We start from the raw sequence: 25,758 nt of genomic DNA, 5'->3' as shown, positions 1-25,758 counted from the left end.
TGCTGCCACGGAGGCCTCACCGACCCCTACTATTCCCACCGCTGGCCAGGCCCTGCGGCGACGGCAGCCTCACACCATAGCCAAACCAGTGAACCCTCATACTCCTCTCCGCGCGGGCTTCCGCTGCCGCATCTTCCCAGGCTTCGCGTCGTCCCGTTCCTAGGCCTCGCCGTCGTCCACCGCCCTGGTGTTCTCCATACGGAATGGTCAACATGGTCAAGGAACGACTTCCCTCGGAAGAGTACTATACATGGAAAGGCTGACAGCTAGGTCCACGGCGGCCGCAAGGAAGTGCCTCCTTATTACGCGCAAACTAATTATTCCTCCACCTGACAGCAAGGACCCACCGGACGGGCCACCGTATTTCGTGAAAAAATGTTTCCCCCCTGACTGTTGGGACCCACCATCTACATCGTCGCACGCAAGGAAGTGCGTCCGGGTAAAAAAAAGATGATTCGGCCCCCTAACTGTTGGGACCCACCAGCTACATCTTCGCACGCAAGGAAGTGCCTGACAGTCGGGACCCACCTGGACGAAGCGTACGTAGCGTTGTCATTCTGGTCATGAACGTGTATGTACATACTGGTCGATATAGAGGCGCACACGTGTCGTAGTAGAGGCGCGTACATAGCATGTACACGTACATACAGTGTCCAGTGTGCAAGAAAGAAAATATAGCCACGTACGTACATACGGGCGGGGTCTCGAACGCCTACTCGCGCATACGTACGACCAGGGCTCGTGTACATGGCTGGGTTGGAACGGAGAAACGACGTCGTCATCGTATTCATGGGGAGGTAACGAAATGCGTCGTGTTCATGGGGAGGTAACGGAATGCGTCATGTTCATCGGGAGGCAATGGAACGCGTGGGAGCCAACCGGCTTGGACGAAACAGCCAATGGAAACAAGGCCTATTGTACCGCAGAACAGAGGAAACGGCCTTGTGTTCGACCGACCACGTTCGAAACAGGATCATGTTCATCGGGAGGGGTCAGGCGTACCGCAAAACGAAGGAAACGAACTTGTGTTGGACCTCCTACGGTCGAAACATGGTCCTGTTGATCGGGAGGGGTGTGGCGTACCGCAAAATGGAGGAAACCGACTTGTGTTGGAGAGCTACGGTCGAAACGGGGGTCCTGTTAATCTGGAGGGGTGTGGCGTACCGCAAAACAGGACTCCACGAGATACTGTTCATCTCCACCGTCGACCTCCTCCAGCCTCCACAGGCTAGTGTTCATCCACCATGGACCTCATCTAGCCTCCACCTGCGACTGTTCATCCACGGGCTCCTGTTCATCTAGCCTCCACCGCACGCTACTCCATCGGCTACTATTCAACCACCCCTCTCCACGGGCTCCTGTTCAACAACCCCTCCATGGGCTACTGTTCATCCACCCCTCCAGCGTCTACTGTTCATCCAGCCCTCCACGTGGTTGTCTTGTTCATCCAACCCTCCACGGGGTCCTGTTCATCCAGCCCCAACCGGTTCGATCGATCGGGGTCCTGTTCATCTAGAGGCAACACCATATGGTCCTGTCCATCCACCCCTTCCGCTCACTGTTCATCCAACCCCCCCGCCCCCGCAACACTCACTGTTCATCCAGAGGCAGCATCGATCGGCTTTAGTTAGCAGCAGTAGCGAAGGAATCGCTCGATCGGGTTAGTTAACAGCCGTCGATCGGTCACTCAGGTTCAGTAACGCATAGCCTGCAGTGCAATCGTTCGAGTTCAGTTAGGCGACGCCTTGCTCGGGTTCAGTTAGATCCCAATGCCTCGCACACACGCGCGTACGTGTACGAGAGAAACGCGCATCGCTCGGCCCCCGACCACCCACCGTAATCGGGAACTCCCCGAAATTTTCCTCACCCTCGCTTCTACCACAGTTTATTTCCTTCATAGACGGCCCAAAGAATGTCATGCAACTACGTCTCTGGCCCGTCCAGGATGAAAAGCCCATTTTCTGTCATATATTTTTGTCATAGAAGTAGGAGCCCACCACATCTATGATGATACCGAGTTTTGTCACAATTATCGTCATAGAAGTGTCATAAATATGACAAGAAAAAAATTCGTTTAGCCCAAAATGTCACGGATGTGTCTTTTTTTGTAGTGAAGGTTACACTCAAGTAGAAGGGATTGACTTCAATGAAACATTCGCTCCCGTGGCAAGGCTTGAAGCCATTCACATAATGCTAGCCTATGCCAACCATCACAACATTCTTCTGTACCAAATGGATGTGAAGAGTGCCTTTCTCAATGGCAAGACTAAAGAAGAAGTGTATGTTGCACAACCACCTGGCTTTGAAGATCCAAAACATCCTGATATGGTATACAAGCTCAACATGGAATTGTATGGCCTCAAACAAGCTCCTCGCGCTTGGTATGACACACTCAAAGACTTACTGAAGAGCAAAGGCTTCAAACTTGGTTCTCTAGATCCTACACTCTTCACGAAGACATATGATGGTGAACTGTTTGTGTGCCAAATCTATGTGGATGACATTATCTTCGGTTGCACTGACAAGAGATACAGCGATGAGTTTGGGCACATGATGCAAGAGCAATATCAGATGTCCATGATGGGTGAGCTGAAATTTTTCCTCGGTCTTCAAATCCATTAGTAGAGCAACGACATCTTCATATCTGAAGAAAAATACCTCAAAGATTGCCTAAAGAAGTTTGGAATGCAAGACTGCAAAGGATACATGACGCCAATGCCAACCAAAAGTAATCTGGGCCCTGACAACAATGGTAAAGAGTTCGATCAAATGGTATACCGCTCCATGATTGGTTCTTTACTTTACTTATGTGCATCCAGTCCAGATATAATGCTTAGCGTTTGCATGTGTGCCCGATTCCAAGCGGCACCAAAGGAGTCGCATCACCTAGCGGTCAAGCGAATACTTTGATATTTGGGTTACACCCCAACAATAGGATTATGGTATACAAAGGGCTCAACATTTGATATGATTGGATATTCTGATGCTGATTATGCTGGTGACAAGGTTGACCGCAAGTCCACTTCAGGAACATGTCACTTTCTCAAATGATCTCTTGTCTATTGGTCTTCAAAGAAGCAGAACTGTGTATCACTCTCCACTGCTGAATCTGAGTACATTGCTGCTGGATCATGCTGTGCTCAGCTCCTCTGGATGAAGCAAACTCTCAAGGACTATGGCATCAACACAAAGAATGTGCCACTCTTCTGCGACAATGAAAGTGCCATCAAGCTTTCCAAGAATCCAATTCAGCACTCGAAGACAAAGCACATTCGGATCCGTCATCACTTTCTTAGAGATCATGTCAACAAACAAGATATTGATATCATTCACGTCAGCACTGAAGAGCAATTGGCAGATATCTTCACTAAGCACTTGGATGAGCAAATGTTTTGCAAGTGGCGGTGTGAGCAAAATATCTTAGAATCCTCAAATGTCCTGTAATTGGACACACATCCTAACGCTTGTGCATGTTGATGACTTAGATGTGCAACACACGAAGTAATGTATATCTTCAATCAATGAAGACATACACTCTAAGTGTGAATACATTAACATGGATGCTGTGCAGGACATAACACGTCCTAATGCTTATGCATGTTGATGACTTAGATGTGCAACACCCGAAGTAACGTATATCTTCAATTAATGAAGACATATATTTGCTTGTGTTCTGTCCTCCACAACATTCACTTATAGCTATGTCTTCATTCTTGAATCTTTACTGATCTAAGTGAATGTGATCGGACCCTAACCTATTCTATGCTTCTTCCTCAAATTTTATCTATCCAAATCATATGCATTCTATTGAAACATGTCGGTTGTCATCTCTGAATCCTTGTCAGCAGAAGACAAAGTGACAAACATTTAAATCTGCTTTTAACGTTGTATCCTTATTGCCTGAATACCGGAGAAGCCGGAACGACCACCCGACAGTCCAGGCGTGCGTGGGAACATGGAACAACTTTCAATGAGTTGCATGCATGCCACGTGTCCCTCAGATGTGAACCGCCGAGGGCACCTGCATAATTGCGCTGGCCGCCCTCCTCCTTCCTATAAATACTCACCCGTGCGGTCAATATATGTTCTTCCACCTCGCCACCTTGCTCAAACCCTAGCGTCTCCACTAGCTCGCGTCGACGCCAGAGATGAAGCGCTTAGCTACCGCGACTTCTTCGACGCCGTCCTCACGCCGGCCACGGACCTCGTCCTCTCCGCTGCCGCCGTAGGTGTCTTCCGCCGCCAAGTTAGGGCATGGGAGATTGAACTACTTGGCCTCTCTTCCAACCTCGTCTAGCAGTTCGTCTACGGTAATTAAATCTTACTTTTTACTGCCTTTTTGATCCATCAAATCCGTCCACTTCAACCAAAAGTGGTTTCTTCACTTCCAAATCTGGATTTCTCCTCATCTGCATCTCATATCATGCCAAGTATATTCACTTATGCTTCATAACTAGTTAGATTCCTCACTTGTACTTATTCATGGATTCGTACAAATTTGGAACCAACTCTCTCCAAATAAGTGAATGTCGTCGCACTATGAGGTCAATGTGTTCTAAACTAATTTATCTTCAAAATCTTCTGAGAATGCATATGATCTCTTCCCCTCCCCTTGCATCTCTAATGCTGTCACGGGTACATGTCCGTGGGAGAATCCCTTGGTTCTCATAGTCTGCATTCATTTGAAGAATACTTATAGTGTCACATCAAATCTCCTGAAGCCAGTTCTTGTCTGACCAGCAGACGAAAGCCTTTCACTGTGTTGAAGCCAATCAATCTGAATATTATGGCTTCAGAAAAGTCTGCACGGAAAGGTGGCAGGTAACGCCGTGGCAACACTGAACTTGATTTACCTCCTGATCTACATGAAGTGTACAAGTCAGATCCCGAGGAAAGTTACACCCAGCGCAAGAACCGGATTCAGTGGATTAGAAGATATTGGGCTGAGGAATGGTTCAAACACAGGTTTGTAACACCTGAATATGCTGAAAAGAATGCCATCAAGTGCCCATGAGGTGACTGTATTTACCGCGGCTTGGTGCCAAAGAGCAAGGCTGAAGCCATCTGCTTCACCAAAAGCTTCAACCAGGAAGCCTCTGAATACTGCACCACCTGAATCCAGTGTACAGTCTAAAGATTTATCTCGCCTGTCCAAGAAGACCAAGAAGCCATTGCCCAAGAAGGTCACTGGGCAACCCCTGACTCTGTTTGCTGTTCTGCACAACGAAGATGACACCATTGATCTGTCGAGCGATGAATATCTTGGTGATGATGCTCTTGAGATGCTAATCAAGAGCAAGAAGGAGGCAGAATTCTTCAACGATCTGCCCCTTTTTGATGTTAACATTCTGAACAACTTGTTTGATGAGTGGTTCGATGACCAGCATCAGTATTGATGATCTTCAGCTTCCGGTGGACATCAGCATCACATTCCACGGAGCCATTGCTAGTGAGTTGGCCTTGGCTCAGAAGATTGTCGAGCTCAAGAACAAAATTGATTATGAGAAGGCTCACTTCAAGAAGAACATGGCCAAGATCAGCGTGGCAGATGTTCAAATCTTCAAGAAGATGTTGCATGACCTCAAGGAAGAGTTTCACAAGAAGCGCAATGAAGCTAAAGGCTCACGAGAGCGCATGAAGTACTTCGCCCAGAAATGCGTTCAAGCACACAATGAAGTTGAGAAGCGCAAAGCTCTTGGGCGCCCTGGTATCGATCCCAGGATGGTTGCCAAACAAAAGAAGCCTGTTGTGACACGAACTGAAGCATAAACGCAGGAAGAACCTCGCATTGTCTTCCCTACCAGCATGACAGGCTCGAAGCCTAAGGTCACCTCAGCAGCTTCAGAGCTGAAGAAGACAAGTGCAGATGAAGCCGAATCCAAGAAGCGCAAGAACAAGGACGCATCTGACGATGCCCCTTCCAAGAAATAGTTGAAGACTAAGGGAACTAAGTCTTCAAGAAAGAGCGTGTTGCGCCCTCTCAGCCTCTCATTGATGAACCCATCTCTGTTGCTCCTCCAGTTGCCACCAACCAAGATCGGCGTGTTGTGATCCACTAGCCTGCTTCCACAGAGGCTCATGAAGATGAACAAGTTCCAGTTGTTGACCCCAACGCTACTGAAGACATTGGTCATGAAGATAATTTTATTGATGATGAAGTCCTTCCTCAACTCGAGCACCAGTTGGTATTACCTCCTGCTCCAACGAGCAGTGAATACATTAGCATTGGTCGTCCATTGATGCCAATTGCTCAAGATGATTCTTGGGTTGAGCACCCGCAAGAAGAAAAACATGTTCAAGATGAGACACCCCATACTCCACCAGCACAAGTTACCAATCCGGTACTTAATGACGACAGCTACATGGAGACCACTCCATCTCCAAAGGCGTCACCCGTGTTTCAATGGCTTCACAAAGGTCTCAGGCCATCAGTCTCCATGTCCACCATCCCAGAAGAAGATTCACAACAATCCAGCTCAGTGGCACATCAAGTGTTGCCTGAAGAGAATCTTTCTGTGACAGTTCCAGTGTCTGAAGCTAAAGTTGTTGAAGACACTCCGGCTGCATCAGCCGAAGAAGAAGAAAGAAGAGAAGAAAGAGAAACAGTTGCCACACCCCCTGCCACAGACCAAGTCATTTCGAGGAGAATGTGATTGTACCAGACCCTCCGGTTCTGCAAAGAACGGAGGTTGAAAACACGAAGGCTGCCACAAACACTGCTATTGACGCCAATGACGTTGTCATGGACGAAGACAATGTGGAGCCTAAAGCTAATGCGGTGCCTGAAGCTAGTGTGAATGCTGAAGCCCCTGTACCACCACCAAGACCTCACACAATTGAACAAGCCTACGATCATGGCCAGCTTGTCACCGTAAGATGGCCCATTTTGGTACCTCCCACAGCTCTTGGACCACAATATGACTATCATGTGGAGCAGTGACCACAAGTTCATAAGCCAAAGCCTAGGATGCCAAGGCTTCCAGGTGCTGCTACATCACCAGGATCTTTCAGCCTCACCAGCTTCAGATCACACAATACCTTCTTTGACAATGCCAAGAATCCATACTCAAAGCCAAAGATCTCTTCCGATCGCTTTTGGAGCCATCAACAGCGTAACTACTATTCATGTGTCCTCTACAATCAAGAGAGAATTTTTCCTCACATGTGTATTGATTGTGAAGCTGTTGCTGGGCTACCCTACCTTGAAGAAGCACTTGACTGCTTTCAGAATGATGGTCTTCTGCAATTTGTCACTTCCAAAGAGCACTGGAATGAAGTGCTTCTACTACAGTTCTATGCTACTCTTCACATTTGTAGCTACAACAGGGATCTGAAGACATGGATCCTCGAGTGGATAACAGGAGATGTGCACCATGAAGCCAAAGATCAAGACATCATCAAGCTTACCTCCCTATCCACTCTAGGTGAATTGTATGAGCCTGGTTGTCAGTGTCACAGAGAAGAACTGCAAAGTATTTTTCAGAGGCCTAAACCCAATATGAGTCAGATCCTCAATATGATGAAGCCACTGCCTCAAGATGCAGAATATCCCAAGGAATTCTTCGTCAAGGACCTCAAGTACTTGCCCCGCACAGTCTATCATATACTGAGGCGTACTCTATGGCCAATCAAGGGACATTCTTCCGAAGCCAAACTTGAAGGAGCCATGAAGACTTTGGTATTTTATATTGTCAATGGCATCAGATTCAACTCCCAGGATTTCTTCATCAGACAACTTGCTGCATCTGGGATTGATCTATTTGGCCTGAAGTTTTATGCTCCATGGGTGATGCGCCTGATCAAACTCCATTCTTCTATTGACTATCCGCCTTGAGCACACAACCATCTTATCTTTTTGCCTGAGGTTGATCTGTCCGTTGAAGCCATCTACCCCGAGCCTGCCAAGGAGCCGCTATATCTTCATAATGCTGATCATCAAAGCTTCACGCAACCAATAGTAGGAATTCATGTTCCCAATGCTGCAACTCCTGCTTATCCTCTGGCTGGAAATGTGTGTATGCCTCATCGTGCCAATACTGAAGCCACTGCTAGTACGATTGCCCAAAGGCCTTGAAAGCGTTCTCGTGTACTCAATGACCGAGAGCTGCTTGTGGCTTTACATCAGAAGCAGGACAAGAACCACGACTGGCTAAAGCGTCAGATGTAGAGTCTCTTGGTGGATGTCAATCGCATTCAAAACCTCGCCACCAAGAACTCATTTGTTTCCCATCAAACCTCTCGGCGGTCCTGGAAGAGCCTCACCCTACTATGTTCTGAAGACGATCTTCACGAAGATGGCTTCACCGAGGGCTTCAAGTTTGACTCCAGGCCTCCACAAAATGCAAGCTGGTGCCGCACTCCCTCACTTCAAGATTTTGAATATTCATCTTCGGCTGCAACTGTTGTTGCGAATGTCGTCGATGAAGAAGACGATGCTCCTTCACCGACCATGGCTACACTGCATTAGGCCCTTCTTTACCACCAAACTCCAATGTCGACCCTGCTCCTGCATCTGCTCCTTTTCGGAACGAGTAGATGCTCTATGTCTTCAAACCTTTTTGGTCATTACTAACAACAGGATCAGTCTGATTTTATTATTTTTCTCTCCAATTACTTCTAATATTAAAAATATATGAGAGAAGAGAATATGACTTCTTCAACCTAAGAGAAATATTGGAGAAAGAATTGTAAAATCAATTATGATTTTATTGGTGTTTTATTTGCTATTTTATTTGAATTAGAAAAATATTGCATTTTTGAAAATTGCATCTTAGTCTAGAAAAATGTTCATCTTGTCCTAAATATTAGGTTTGGATAGTGAAAATTGCTTCTGTAATTTTTCGAATTTTTCTTATATTTATTTAGAATTTTTCCTTGTGGCTAAATGGTTTAAAAAAAAGAGTTTTGGACCGACTGGGCCGAAGCCCAGTCGGCCCAGTGCCGCGCCAGCCAAACTGGCTCAGGACCGAAGTCCCGAGCATCACCGTCACCGTCCGCCGGAGGAGTCCGAGCTGGTCTCCTCTTCCGCACAGCCGCCACGAGCCCCCTCCTCCAAGCCGAGGCCGCCCCCTCACCTTTATAACCCGCCATCACGGCCCCCTCTCCTCTCGTCTCGCACCGCCCCACCTCCATCGCAGCAGCACCAATAGCTCGTGCTTGCGCCGCCTTCGCCCCGCCGCCGCTGTGCAGCCACGCCGTCGCCGCCGCGCAGCCGCGCCGTCGCCGCCCCGCAGCCTCGCCTCGCCCCGCCGCCGCCGAAGCCGAAGCCGCCGCCATCAAAACCACCGTCTCCATCAAACCGGTACGAACCGGCCGAATCCCAGTTTTTTTCGGTTTTTTTCGGTTCGGTTAGTTAGCTCGGTTTTTCTTTAAGGTTTATCTTATTTAACGAATGTTCGTTCGTTCGTGTTAACGAATAGTTTTCGTCGTATAAGTTCTGTTAGGGAACTTTCGTGCCGTAGGTTTTTCTTTTTAGTTTATTTTCGGCCAGTGACATATCCGTGAATAGTTTTATCGCGATTTAGCCCCTGATCTTAAAACTCGCATAAATTTTTTACTCGTTTATCCAAGTTAGACAAAACTAGCGCCTAAATCTTCGTATCATTCTGTTCTTTCCAGTTAACCAACTTGAACATGATTTTGGTACCGTAAAATTTGATTTTAGTCCAGATTAGCAAAAGATCTTGTTTCATTCGTATTTTCGGTTTCGTTGCTCCATTTGAATTGTTTCTTTTTGCAAATCGTAGCTACTCACTTATACCTACTGCTAAGATCTAATCCACATGATAATATTGCTATTAGGTTTGACTTTTGTTAGTTTAAGCCATTTGCTTGTTTCGTGTTTGATTTGGATCTTTTCTTGGTTTTCCCGTTGTTTCGTTTGAGTCATTGCTTATGTATGCTACTGTTTGTCTACGCTAGATTACCCGGAGTGCGAAGCTTGTTACTACGAATCTCTAGAGTCAGATCATCATCAAGGCAAGTTGCACTTTGATCATACCGTTTTATACCCAGTTTTTACTATGCATTAGTATTATCCCTCAAATATTTCCATGAGTAGGATTGGGAACATGTGGTTTGGTTGTAGTACTTGAGGTAGGAACCTAATACCTTTTGGTCACCCCGGTAATATACATTATGCTTAATATTGCTTAGCCATGCTCGTAGACGGGGATTGGATCGTGATTCACACATGGAAGTTTGAGAGTTATTTAATCATGGATAACGTTAAGGTGGCAACTTTAATATACATCTGGGTGGATTGGTTGAGGCACCTGGGGAACGCAGTGTTGCCTGTTTTGGGAAATCCCGGAGTACTCATGTGATTTTTCCTACGATTCGCCACCAGGCTCAAAGGGATCATAAGATTATTCATGCTAGAAACTTCCGTGTGCAGCGATAGGCCATTATGGGCTCTGGCATATTTGAGTAAGTTGCGTGAGCTCTGGAAGAGGTGGACTAGCAGATGTAGGGGAAAGTAGGTGTACCAATCTCCTCGGAGTAGAGAGTATGTGCTTCAGAAAGACTATGTCTCGATCATCCGATCATGGATGCGGTCGAGTCTTGTGGGGAAAAGTGTGCAAACCTCTGCAGAGTGTATAAACTAATCATGGTTAGCCGTGTCCCCGGTTATGGACATCTTGAGTATCTAGTACTTTAATCTATTGATGTCATCTCATCACATTACTTTAATTAATTTGAATTGGGTTAATGATGATACTTTTAATTGGGATTTGAGTTGGGGTTATCTTCTCAAATATTGGGCAACTTGGGAGTAGTTAAATAAATTTATTCCTTTGTTGTAGGAAAAACTAGCTTTATGCAAAAATCATAAACTTACAGCCTCCACCAGCCAAATACTACATGTAGATATAGTTCTTGCATTTCATTGCTTTACAGTGTAACTCTGCCAGCATATTCAATGTGCTAACCTACATGGCTGCAACATCTCATGTTGCAGACTACTCAGACGATGAATAAGGTGCGATAGGTCGTTGTTTTTCACTCAGCTATGCCGTTGGAGTTGATGGACTCATTTACCTTCGAAGCTTCCGCAGTTATTTAGTTTAGATGGCCTTTAGCCATGATATTTTTGTGTAATCATACTCTTTATGAGGACTCGAGTAATAAGTGTGTGATTGAAAGTCTGTTATAATTCCTCGAGTACTATGAGTGTCAGCATTACCGATCCAGAGATGACACTGATGCATAGAGACTTGACCGTTTGAGCTTGGGTCGCTACAAGATGGTATCAGAGCACACGCTGACTGTAGGATGCGACCACTAGAATAAGCCATAGGATTTCTCTTCTCTACTCATTTCTAATTCTCCTCTCTTTCTAATCTATAGATGGCGAATCCCAGGAACAAGTTCACTCAGCCGGATGACGGCACCCCTTTCGGAAAACACTTGAAGGAAGTCACTAAGTATTTGAACATCGGACTACCAAGCTTCATGAGGACTTTCTCTACATCTGTACCAGAAGAGGAGCGTTGTAAGATTAAAGTCTGGGTACCTGGGAGGACATTTGCACCAACAACGGAGCCTATTGATTTCTACCTGGATGCACCAAGCTGGAGTATAGGAAAGAGCATGGAAGCCCATATCACCTTTGGACACATATGTGAAGTGTGTCACAAGGAGCTGGAGTATACCGTTTATCAAATATGTGGCCGCTGAGATGAAAAATGGGAGACGATTCGTACCAGGGGATGGATCAACTGCAACCTACATTCAAGAGATGGGAGGTCATATTCGTCGACAAGAGAATCAACAAATTAACCACACGAAGAAGATCAAGAAATTGGTGAAGAGAAACAACAAGCTAGAAGAGGAACTCAAGTCTACAGGCGATGGATACGAGGAAGAGATTATCGTACTACTGGAGAAGCAAGAAGACCTGAATAGGAAGGTAGGAATATCAATGGAGAATATCAAGCGAGCAACGGAGATCCGTTCGGAGGACTACATCATCCTGGACGACACCGACACGGATAGTGATGCAAATGATGAAAGTGATGACGACTACGTTGACAAAGCTGGAGCAGATATCTTGGGGTCTTCCTCTGATGAAAATTTCTAGCTCATGTAAGTGCATCTAGTGCCACCCCTAGTTGGTTTTAGAGTATTGACGACAAACTTGGTTGAGGGACTAATGTGTCTGTGAGAATTGCAGGATAAGGTAGTAGTCCCATATTGATTTGGTTTACCTACTATAGATGACCCATAAAAATGTGTGAAGACATTGAAGACAATGGTGATCTGTGAAGATATTCACATTGAAGACTATGACAGGAGAAGACATCGTGTGAAGACTATGGAGTGCGAAGACATAGCTGTTTTGTAGTTTTCTTTTCTTGTTTGTTGAGTCATAGGAACCATCATACTATTAAGTGGGGTCCAAGTGAACAAAGTTAGAGTGACTGATGTGATGCTCAACCAAATCCTATGTCTTCGAGCGAAGACAATGAAAGAGCTGGATGAGTCAGCTTTGCTTGTAGCCCAAGCTAAGCTGCCATGTGTGTTTGAAATCTGACCGTTGGACACGTGTTAGTTCCTTAGTGACCCAGGGTCATTTTGGACAAATCAGGTCGGGTTGCCTCATGCTCAGAGTTGGTGCACGGCTTTTGTCGTTTGAGCGCAACCCACCTCAGAAGCCTTTGAGAGAGAAATCCTTTAGAGGGCAAATCCCAAAACATGCAATGCCAAAGAGTATTAGGCATCACTGAAGTCTTTCTATCCGGATGACCTGAAGACTTATTACACTTGAGGACTGTGAATCCTCCAGCCGGTTAGGCGTCGCGTTCTGATAATCCAAGAGTCATTGTGGATTGCCAGTGAACGAAGTATGTGAAGGTTTGGAAGTCTCCCTTGAAGACTTACCAGAGTGATTGGGAGAGGACTAAGTGTTCTTAGCGCAAGGGGAATAAGGTGAAGACACGGTGTTCTGAGTTGAATCTCAGCCTCCCTAACTAGACGTACAGTTGTCACACCAACTGGAACTGGTCCAACAAATCTCTTGTCCTTTCCGAGCAACTAGTTCAATCCTTCCTACCTCACCTTACTTATAGTTTGTCTTCGTCAAGTCTTTGCCCACTTGCCTGATCTGATTGACTTCACTGTGTGAAGACTATTTACTGTTTGGCTTCATACTATCTTCCATAATGATCCTTACTACCTATTGAAGGAAATATGCCCTAGAGGCAATAATAAAGTTATTATTTATTTCCTTATTTCATGATAAATGTTTATTATTCATGCTAGAATTGTATTAACCGAAAACATAATACATGTGTGAATACATAGACAAACAAAGTGTCACTAGTATGCCTCCACTTGACTAGCTCGTTAATTAAAGATGGTTATGTTTCCTAACCATAAACATGAGTTGTCATTTGATTAACGGGATCACATCATTAGGAGAATGATGTGATTGACTTGACCCATTCCGTTAGCTTAGCACTTGATCGTTTAGTATGTTGCTATTGCTTTCTTCATGACTTATACTTGTTCCTATGACTATAAGATTATGAAACTCCCGTTTACCGGAGGAACACTTTGTGTGCTATCAAACGTCACAACGTAACTAGGTGATTATAAAGGTGCTCTACATGTGTCTCCGAAGGTACTCATTGAGTTGGCGTAATTCGCGATTAGGATTTGTCATTCAGATTGTCGGAGAGGTATCTCTGGGCCCTCTCGGTAATGCACATCACTATAAGCCTTGCAAGCAGTGTGACTAATTAGTTAGTTGCGAGATGATGCATTACATAACGAGTAAAGAGACTTGCCGGTAACGAGATTGAACTAGGTATTGAGATACCGACGATCGAATCTCGGGCAAGTAACATATCGATGACAAAGGGAACAACGTATGTTGTTATGCGGTTTGACGGATAAAGATCTTCGTAGAACATGTAGGAGCCAATATGAGTATCCAGGTTCCGCTATTGGTTGTTGACCGAAGATGTGTCTCGGTCATGTCTACATAGTTCTCGAACCCGTAGGGTCCGCACGCTTAACGTTCGGTGACGATTTGTATTATGAGTTATGTGATTTGATGTACCGAAGGTAGTTCAGAGTCCCGGATGAGATCGGGGACATGACGAGGAGTCTCGAAATGGTCGAGACGTAAAGATCGATATATTGGACGACAATATTCGGACATCGGAAAGGTTCTGAGTGATTTGGGTATTTTTCGGAGTACCAGAGACTTACGGGAATTCGTATTGGGCCTTAATGGGCCATACGGGAAAGGAGAGAAAGGCCTCAAAAGGTGGCCGCACCCCTCCCCATTGTCTGGTCCGAATTGGACTTGGGAGGAGGGGCGCCCCCTTCCTTCCTTCTCCTTTTCTCTTCCCTTTTTCCTATTCCATGTGGGAGGAGGAATCCTACTAGGACTAGGGAGTCCTAGTAGGACTCCACACTTCTAGCGCGCCCTAGGGGCTGGCCGGCCTCCCCTCCTCCATCCTTTATATACGGGGGCAGGGGGCACCTCTAGACACAACAATTGATCCCTTGGATCTCTTAGCCGTGTGCAGTGCCCCCCTCCACCATAATTCACCTCGATAATATCGTAGCGGTGCTTAGGCGAAGCCCTACATCAGTAGAACATCATCATAATCATCACCGTCACCACGCCGGCGTGCTGACGGAACTCTCCCTCAAAGCTCAGTTGGATCGGAGTTCGAGGGACGTCATCGAGCTGAACGTGTGCTGAACTCGGAGGTGTCGTGCGTTCGGTACTTGATCGGTCGGATCGTGAAGACGTACGACTACATCAACCACATTGTGCTAATGCTTCCGCTTTCGGTCCACGAGGGTACGTGGACACACTCTTCCTTCTCGTTGCTATGCATCACCATGATCTTGCGTGTGCGTAGAATTTTTTTCTGAAATTACTACGTTACCCAAAAGTGGCATCCGAGCCTGGTTTTATGCGTTGATGTTATATGCACGAGTAGAACACAAGTGAGTTGTGGGCGATACAAGTCATACTGCTTACCAGCATGTCACACTTTGGTTCGGCGGTATTGTTGGATGAAGCAGCCCGGACCGACATTACCCGTACGCTTACGCGAGACTGGTTTTACCGCCGTGCTTTCCACACAGGTGACTAGCGGGTGTCAGTTTCTCCAACTTTAGTTGAACCGGGTGTGGCTACGCCAGGTCCTTGAGAAGGTTAAAACAACACTAACTTGACGAACTATCGCTGTGGTTTTGATACGTAGGTAAGAACAGTTCTTTCTCAGCCCGTAGCAGCCACGTACAACTTGCAACAACAAAGTAGAGGACGTCTAACTTGTTTTTGCAGGGCATGTTGTGATGTGATATGGTCAAGGCATGATGCTATATTTTATTGTATGAGATGATCATGTTTTGTAATCGAGTTATCGGCAACTGGCAGGAGCCATATGGTTGTCTCTTTATTGTATGCAATGCAATCGCCCTGTAATTGCTTTACTTTATCACTAAGCGGTAGCAATAGTCGTAGAAGAAATAGTAGGCGAGATGACAACGATGCTATGATGCAGATCAAGGTGTCGCGCTGGTGACAATGGTGATCATGACGGTGCTTAGGATATGGAGATCACAAGCACAAGATGATGATGGCCATATCATATCACTTATATTGATTGCATGTGATGTTTATCTTTTATGCATCTTATCTTGCTTTGATTGACGGTAGCATTATAAGATGATCTCTCACTAAATTTCAAGATAAAAGTGTTCTCCCTGAGTATGCACCGTTGCGAAAGTTCGTCGTGCCCAGACACCAGGTGATGATCGGGTGTGATAAGCTCTACGTCCATCTACAACGGGTGCAAGCCAGTTTTGCACACGCAGAATACTCAGGTTAAACTTGACGAGCCTAGCATATACAGATATGACCTCGGAACACTAAGACCGAAAGGTCGAGCGTGAATCATATAGTAGATATGATCAACATAGTGATGTTCACCATTGGAAACTACTCCATTTCACGTGATGATCGGTTATGGTTTAGTTGATTTGGATCACGTGATCACTTAGATGATTAGAGGGATGTCTATCTAAGTGGGAGATCTTAAGTAATATGATTAATTGAACTTTAATTTACCATGAACTTAGTCCTGATAGTATTTTGCAAATTATGTTGTAGATCAATAGCTGGCTTTGTTGCTTCCCTATGTTTTATATGTGTTCCTAGAGAAAACTAAGTTGAAAGATGATAGTAGCAATGATGCGGACTGGGTCCGTGATCTGAGGTTTATCCTCATTGCTGCACAGAAGAATTATGTCCTTGATGCACCGCTAGGTGACAGACCTATTGCAGGAGCGGATGCAGACGTTATGAATGTTTGGCTAGCTCAATATGATGACTACTTGATAGTTTAGTGCACCATGCTAAATGGCTTAGAATCGGGACCAAAGACGTTTTGAACATCATGGACCATATGAGATGTTCTAGGAGTTGAAGTTAATATTTCATGCAAATACCCGAGTTGAGAGATATGAAGTCTCCAACAAGTTCTATAGCTAAAAGATGGAGGAGAATTGCTCAGCTAGTGAGCATGTGCTCAGATTGTCTGGGTACTACAATCGCTTGAATCAAGTGGGAGTTAATCTTCCAGATAAGATAGTGATTGACAGAGTTCTCTAGTCACCATCACCAAGTTACTAGAACTTCGTGATGAACTATAACATGCAAAGGATGACGAAAGTAATTCCCGAGCTCTTCGCAATGCTGAAATCGGCGAAGGTAGAAATCAAGAGAGAGCATCAAGTGTTGATGGTTGAAAAGACCACTAGTTTCAAGTAAAAGGGAAAAGGGAAAGAAAGGGACCTTCAAGTAGAATGACAAGCAAGTTTTCACTCCCATGAAGAAGCCCAAAGCTAGACCCAAGCCTGAAACTGAGTACTTACACTTCAAAGGAAATGGTGACTAGAAGCGGAAATATCCTGAATATTTGGTGGATAAGAAGGATGGCAAAGTGAACAAGGGTATATTTGATATACAGGTTATTGATGTGTACCTTACTAGTGTTTGTAGTAGCCCCTGGGTATTTGATACTTGTTCGGTTGCTAAATATTAGTAACTCGAAACAGGAGTTACAGAATAAACAGAGACTAGTTGAGGGTGAAGTGACGATGTGTGTTGGAAGTGGTTCCAAGATTGATATGATCATCATCACACACTCCCTATACTTCCGAGATTAGTGTTAAACCTAAATAAATGTTATTTGGCATTTGCGTTGAGCATGAATATGATTTGATCATGCTTATTGCAATACGGTTATTCATTTGAAGTCAGAGAATAATTGTTGTTCTGTTTACATGAATAAAACCTTCAATGGTCATACACCCAATGAAAATAGTTTGTTGGATCTCAATCATAGTGATACACATATTCATAATGTTGAAGCCAAAAGATACAGAGTTGATAATGTTAGTGCAACTTATTTGTGGCACTGCCGTTTGGGTCATATTGGTGTAAAGCGCAAGAAGAAACTCCTGTTGGGGAACGTTGCAGAAACTAAAAAATTTCTACGCTTCACCAAGATCAATCTATGGAGTCATCTAGCAACAAGAGAGAGGAGTGCATCTACATACCCTTGCAGATCGCGCGCGGAAGCGTTCAAGAGAACGGGGTTGAGGGAGTCGTACTCGCCGTGATCCAAATCACCGGAGATCCTAGTGCCGAACAGACGACACCTCCGCGTTCAACACACGTACGGTTGGTAAGACGTCTCCTCCTTCTTGATCTAGCAAGGGGGAAGGAGAGGTTGATGGAGATCCAGCAGCACGACGGCGTGGTGGTGGATGCAGCAGCGATCTCGGCAGGGCTTCGCCAAGCACTTGCGAGAGGGAGAGGTGTAGCAGGGGAGAGGGAGGCGCCAGAGTCTTCGGGTGCGGCTGCCCTCCCTCCCCCCTCTTTATATAGGGCCCTTAGGGAGGGTGCCAGCCCTAGGAGATCCAATCTCCAAGGGGGGGGGGGCGGTGGCCTAGGGGGTGGCTTGCCCCCCAAGGCAAGTGAGGCGCCCCCCACCCCTAGGGTTTCCAACCCTAGGCGCAGGGGGGGCCCAAGGGGGGGTCACCAGCCCACGAGGGGCTGGTTCCCCTCTCACTTCAAACCATGGGGCCCTCCGAGATAGGTGGCCCCACCCGCTGGACCCCCTGGACCCTTCTGGTGGTCCTGGTACAATACCGGTGACCCTCGAAACTTTCCCGATGGCCAAAACTGAACTTCCTATATATAAATCTTCACCTCCGGACCATTCCGGAACTCCTCGTGACGTCCGGGATCTCATCCGGGACTCCGAACAACTTTTAGGTTACTGCATACTAATATCTCAACAACCCTAGCGTCACCGAACCTTAAGTGTGTAGACCCTACGGGTTCGGGAGACATGCAGACATGACCGAGACGCCTCTCCGGTCAATAATCAACAGCGGGATCTGGATACCCATGTTGGCTCCCACATGCTCCTCGATGATCTTATCGGATGAACCACGATGTCGAGGATTCAATCAATCTCGTATACAATTCCCTTTGTCAATCGGTACTTTACTTGCCCGAGATTCGATCGTCGGTATCCCAATACCTCGTTTAATCTCGTTAATGGCTAGTCACTTTACTCGTGCCGTAATGCATGATCTCATGACCAGACACTTGGTCACATTGAGCTCATTATGATGATGCATTACCGAGTGGGCCCAGAGATACCTCTCCGTCATACGGAGTGACAAATCCCAGTCTCGATTCGTGCCAACCCAACAGACACTTTCGGAGATACCCGTAGTGCACCTTTATAGTCACCCAGTTACGTTGTGACGTTTGGCACACCCAAAGCACTCCTACGGTATCCGAGAGTTGCACAATCTCATGGTCTAAGGAAATGATACTTGACATTTGGAAAAGCTCTAGCAAAACGAACTACACGATCTTGTGCTATGCTTAGGATTGGGTCTTGTCCATCACATCATTATCCTAATGATGTGATCCCTTTATCAATGACATCCAATGTCCATAGTCAAGAAACCATGACTATCTGTTGATCAACGAGCTAGTCAACTAGAGGCTCACTAGGGACGTGTTGTGGTCTATATATTCACACATGTATTACGATTTCCGGATAACACAATTATAGCATGAACAATAGACAATTATCATGAACAAGGAAATATAATAATAACCATTTTATTATTGCCTCTAGGGCATATTTCCAATAGTCTCCCACTTGCACTAGAGTCAATAATCTAGTTACATTGTGATGAATCGAACACCCATAGCGTTCTGGTGTTGATCATGTTTTGCTCTAGGGAGAGGTTTAGTCAACAGATCTGCTATATTCAGGTCCGTATGTACTTTACAAATATCTATGTCTCCATCTTGAACATTTTCACGAATGGAGTTGAAGCGACGCTTGATGTGCATGGTCTTCTTGTGAAACCTGGGCTCCTCGGCAAGTGCAATAGCTCCAGTGTTGTCACAGAAGAGTGTGATCGGCCCCGATGCATTGGGTATGACTCCTAGGTCGGAGATGAACCCCTTCACCTAGATTGCTTCATGTGCTGCCTCCGAGGATGCCATGTACTCCGCTTCACATGTAGATCCCGCCACGACGCTTTGCTTGCAACTGCACCAGCTTACTGCCCCACCATTGAAAATATACACGTATCCGGTTTGTGACTTAGAGTCATCCAGATCTGTGTCGAAGCTAGCATCGACGTAACCCTTTACGACGAGCTCTTCGTCACCTGATATATGAGAAACATATCCTTAGTCCTTTTCAGGTACTTTAGGATGTTCTTGACCGCTGTCCAGTGTTCCATGCCGGGATTACTTTGGTAGCTTCCTACCAAACTTATGGCAAGGTTTACATCAGGTCTGGTACACGTCATAGCATACATGATAGACCCTATGGCTGAGGTATAGGAGACGACACTCATCTTTTCTCTATCTTCTACCGTGGTCGGACATTGAGCCGAGCTCAATTTCACACCTTGCAACACAGGCAAGAACCCCTTCTTGGACTGATCCATATTGAACTTCTTCAATATCTTATCAAGGTATGTGCTTTGTGAATGACCTATGAGGCGTCTCGATCTATCTCTATAGATCTTGATGCCTAATATGTAAGCAGCTTCTCCAAGGTCCTTCATTGAAAAACACTTATTCAAGTAGGCCTTAATGCTGTCCAAAAGTTCTATATCATTTCCCATCAAAAGTATGTCAGCCACATATAATATGAGAAATGCTACAGAGCTCCCACTCACTTCCTTGTAAACGCAGGCTTCTCCATAAGTCTGCATAAACCCAAACGCTTTGATCATTTCATCAAAGAAAATGTTCCAACTCCGAGATGCTTGCACCAGCCCATAGATGGAGCGCTGGAGCTTGCATACCTTGTTAGCATTCTTAGGATCGACAAAACCCTCTGTCTGCATCATATACAGTTCTTCCTTAAGATGGACGCTAAGGAATGCTGTTTTGACGTCCATTTGCCATATCTCATAATCATATTATGCGGCAATTTCTAACATGATTCGGACAGACTTCAGCTTCGCTATGGGAGAGAAAGTCTCATCGTAGTCAACCCTTTGAACTTGTCGATAACCCTTAGCGACAAGTCGAGCTTTATAGATGGTAACATTACCATCCATGTTCGTCTTCTTCTTAAAGATCCATTTGTTTCCTATCGCTCGCCGATCATCGTGCAAGTCTGTCAAAGTCCACACTTTGTTTTCATACATGGATCCTATCTCGGACTGCATGGCTTCAAGCCATTTGTTGGACTCCGGGTCCGCCATTGCTTCTTCATAGTTCGAAGGTTCACTGTTGTCCAACAACATGATTACCAGGACAGGGTTGCCATACCACTCTGGTGTGGAACATGTCCTCGTGGACCTACGGAGTTTAGTAGCAACTTGATCCGAAGTACCTTGATCATCATCATTAATTTCCTCTCTAGTTGGTGCAGGCACCACAGGAACATCTACCTGAGCTGTGCTACTTACCGGTTCAAGAGGTAGTACTTCATCAAGTTCCACTTTCCTCCCACTTACTTCTCTCGAGAGAAACTCTTTCTCCAGAAAGGACCCGTTCTTGGCAACAAAGATCTTGCCTTCGGATTTGAGGTAGAAGGTATACCCAATGGTTTCCTTAGGGTATCCTATGAAGACGCATTTTTCCGACTTGGGTTCGAGCTTTTCAGGTTGAAGTTTCTTGACATAAGCATCGCATCCCCAAACTTTTAGAAACGACAGCTTAGGTTTCTTCCCAAACCATAATTCATATGGTGTCGTCTCAACGGATTTAGACGGTGCCCTATTTAAAGTGAATGTAGCTGTCTCTAGAGTGTATCCCCAAAATGATAGCGGTAAATCGGTGAGTGACATCATAGATCGCACCATACCTAATAGAGTGCGATTACGATGTTCGGACACACCGTTACGCTGAGGTGTTCCAAGCGGCATGAGTTGTGAAACGATTCCACATTTCCTTAAGTGCGTACCAAATTCGTGACTTAAATATTCTCCCCCACAATATGATCGTAAGAACTTTATCTTTCGGTCACGTTGATTCTCTACCTGATTCTGAAATTCCTTGAACTTTTCAAAGGTCTCAGACTTGTGTTTCATCAATTAGACATACCCATATCTACTCAAGTCATCAGTGAGAGGGAGAACGTAACGATAGCCTCCGCGAGCCTCAATGCTCATTGGACCGCACACATCAGTATGTATGATTTCCAATAAGTTGGTTGCTTGCTCCATTGTTCCAGAGATCGGAGTCTTGGTCATTTTTCCCATGAGTCATGGTTCGCATGTGTCAAACGATTCATAATCTAGAGACTCTAAAAGTCCATTAGCATGGAGCTTCCTCATGCGCTTGACACCAATGTGACCAAGGCGGCAGTGCCACAAGTATGTGGGACTATCGTTATCAACCTTACATGTTTTGGTATTCACACTATGAATATGTGTTACATCACGTTCGAGATTCATTAAGAATAAACCATTGACCAGCGGGGCATGACCATAAAACATATCTCTCATATAAATAGAACAACCATTATTCTCGGATATAAATTAGTAGCCATCTCGTATTAAACGATATCCAGATACAATGTTCATGCTCAAATCTGGCACTAAATAACAATTATTGAGGTTTAAAACTAATCCCGTAGGTATATGTAGAGGCAGCATGCCGACGGCGATCAGATCGACCTTGGAACCATTCCCGACGCGCATCGTCGCCTCGTCCTTCACCAGTCTCCGCTTATTCTGCAGATCCTGCTTTGAGTTACAAATATGAGCAACCGCACCATTATGAAATACCCAGGAGCTACTACGAGTGCTGGTAAGGTACACATCAATAACATGTATATCACATATACCTTTGCTGTTGCCGGCCTTCTTGTCCGCTAAGTACTTGTGGCAGTTCCACTTCCGGTGACCACTTCCCTTGCAATAAAAGCACTCAGTCTCAGGCTTGGGTCCATTCTTTGACTTCTTCTCGGCAACTTGCTTACCGGGCGCGGCAACTCCCTTTCCGTCCTTCTTGAAGTTCTTCTTATCCTTGCCTTTCTTGAACTTAGTGGTTTTATTCACCATCAACACTTGATGTTCCTTTTTGATCTCTACCTCCGCTAATTTCGGCATTGAATATACCTCAGGAATGGTCTTTTCCATCCCCTGCATATTGAACTTCATCACAAAGCTCTTGTAGCTCGGTGGGAGCGATTGAAGGATTCTGTCAATAACCGCGTCATCCGGGAGATTAACTCCCAGCTGAGTCAAGCGATTGTGCAACCCAGACATTTTGAGTATGCGCTCACTGACAGAACTATTTTCCTCCATCTTAGAACTGAAGAAGCTGTCGGAGACTTCATATCTCTCTGCCCGGGCATGAGCTTGGAAAACCATTTTCAGCTCTTCGAACATCTCATATGCTCCGTGTTGCTCAAAATGCTTTTGGAGCCCCGGTTCTAAGCTGTAAAGCATGCCGCACTGAACGAGGGAGTAATCATCAGCACGAGACTGCCAAGCGTTCATAACGTCTTGGTTCTCTGGGATGGGTGCTTCACCTAGCAGTGCTTCTAGGACATAATCTTTCTTTGCAGCTATGAGGATGATCCTCAGGTTCCGGACCCAGTCCATATAGTTGCTGCCTTCATCTTTCAGCTTGGTTTTCTCTAGGAACGCGTTGAAGTTGAGGGCAACATTAGCGTGGGCCATTTGATCTACAAGACATATTGTAAAGATTTTAGACTAAGTTCATGATAATTAAGTTCATCTAATCAAATTATTCAATGAACTCCCACTCAGACAGACATCCCTCTAGTCATCTAAGTGAAACATGATCCGAGTCAACTAGGTTGTGTCCGATCATCATGTGAGACGGACTAGTCATCATCGGTGAACATCTTCATGTTGATCGTATCTTCTATATGACTCCTGCTCGACCTTTCTGTCTTCCATGTTCCGAGGCCATGTCTGTACATGCTAAGCTCGTCAAGTCAACCTAAGTGTATTGCGTGTGTAAATCTGGCTTACACCCGTTGTATTCGAACGTTAGGATCTATCACACCTGATCATCACGTGGTGCTTCGAAACAACGAGCCTTCGCAACGGTGCACAGTTAGGGGAAACACTTTCTGGAAATTATTGCGAGGGATCATCTTATTTAAGCTACCGTCGTTCTAAGCAAATAATATGCAAAACATGATAAACATCACATGCAATCAAATAGTGACATGATATGGACAATATCATATTGGTCCTTTGATCTCCATCTTCGGGGCGCCATGGTCATCTTTTTCACCAGCATGACACCATGATCTCCATCATCATGATCTCCATCATCGTGTCTTCATGAAGTTGTCACGCCAACGATTACTTCTACTTCTATGGCTAACACATTTAGCAATAAAGTAAAGTAATTTACATGGCGTTATTCAATGACACGCAGGTCATACAAAAAATAAAGACAACTCCTATGGCTCTTGCCGGTTGTCATACTCATCGACATGCAAGTCGTGATTCCTATTATAAGAACATGATCAATCTCATACATCACATATATCATTCATCACATCCTTTTGGCCATATCACATCACAAGGCATATGCTGCAAAAACAAGTTAGACGTCCTCTAATTGTTGTTGCAAGTATTTTGCGTGGCTTCTATAGGTTTCTAGCAAGAACGTTTCTTACCTACGTAAAACCACAACGTGATATGCCAATTTCTATTTACCCTTCATAAGGACCCTTTTCATCGAATCCTCTCCAACTAAAGTGGGAGAGACAGACACCCGCTAGCCACCTTATGCAACTAGTGCATGTCAGTCGGTGGAACCTGTCTCACGTAAGCGTACGTGTAAGGTCGGTCCGGGCCGCTTCATACCACGATGTCGCCGAAGCAAGATAATACTAGTAGTGGCAAGAAAATTGACAACATCTACGTCCACAACAAGTTTGTGTTCTACTCGTGCATAGTAACTACGCATAGACCTAGCTCATGATGCCACTGTTGGGGAACGTTGCAGAAAAGAAAAAAATTCTACGCTTCACCAAGATCAATCTATGGAGTCATCTAGCAACGAGAGAGAGGAGTGCATCTACATACCCTTGTAGATCGCGCGTGGAAGCGTTCAAGAGAACGGGGTTGAGGGAGTCGTACTCGTCGTGATCCAAATCACCGGAGATCCTAGCGCCGAACGGACGGCACCTCCGCGTTCAACACACGTACGGTTGGGAAGACGTCTCCTCCTTATTGATCCAGCAAGGGGGAAGGAGAGGTTGATGGAGATCCAGCAGCACGACGGCGTGGTGGTGGATGCAGCAGCGATCTCGGCAGGGCTTCGCCAAGCACCTGCGAGAGGGAGAGGTGTAGCAGGGGAAAGGGAGGCGCCAGAGTCTTGGGGTGCGGCTACCCTCCCCCCCTCTTTATATAGGGCCCCTAGGGGGGCGGCCCTAGGAGATCCAATCTCCAAGGGGGGGGGGACGGCGGCCAAGGGGGTGGCTTGCCCCCCAAGGCAAGTGAGGCGCCCCCCACCCCTAGGGTTTCCAACCCTAGGCGCAGGGGCGCCCAAGGGGGGGCGCACCAGCCTACCAGGCGCTGGTTCCCCTCCCACTTTAGACCATGGGGCCCTCCGGGATAGGTGTCCCCACCCGATGGACCCCCGGGACACTTCCGGTGGTCCCGGTACAATACCGGTGACCCCCGAAACTTTCCCGATGGCCGAAACTGAACTTCATATATATATATCTTCACCTCCGGACCATTCCAGAACTCCTCGTGACGTCCGGGATCTCATCCGGGACTCCGAACAACTTTCGGGTTACTGCATACTAATATCTCAACAACCCTAGCGTCACCGAACCTTAAGTGTGCAGACCCTACGGGTTCGGGAGACATGCAGACATGACCGAGACGCCTCTCCGGTCAATAACCAACAGCGGGATCTGGATACCCATGTTGGCTCCCACATGCTCCTTGATGATCTCATCGGATGAACCATGATGTCAAGGATTCAATCAATCCCGTATACAATTCCCTTTGTCAATCGGTACTTTACTTGCCAGAGATTCGATCGTCGGTATCCCAATACCTCGTTTAATCTCGTTATCGGCAAGTCACTTTACTCGTACCGTAATGCTTGATCCCATGACCAGACACTTGGTCACATTGAGCTCATTATGATGATGCATTACCGAGTGGGCCCAGAGATACCTCTCCATCATACGGAGTGACAAATCCCAGTCTCGATTC

The sequence above is a fragment of the Triticum dicoccoides genome, chromosome 3B, assembly GCF_002162155.2.
Source record: "Triticum dicoccoides isolate Atlit2015 ecotype Zavitan chromosome 3B, WEW_v2.0, whole genome shotgun sequence".
Lineage (NCBI taxonomy): Eukaryota > Viridiplantae > Streptophyta > Magnoliopsida > Poales > Poaceae > Triticum > Triticum dicoccoides.
The sequence above is the reverse complement of the archived record's forward strand: the minus strand, read 5'-3'. Positions refer to the sequence as shown.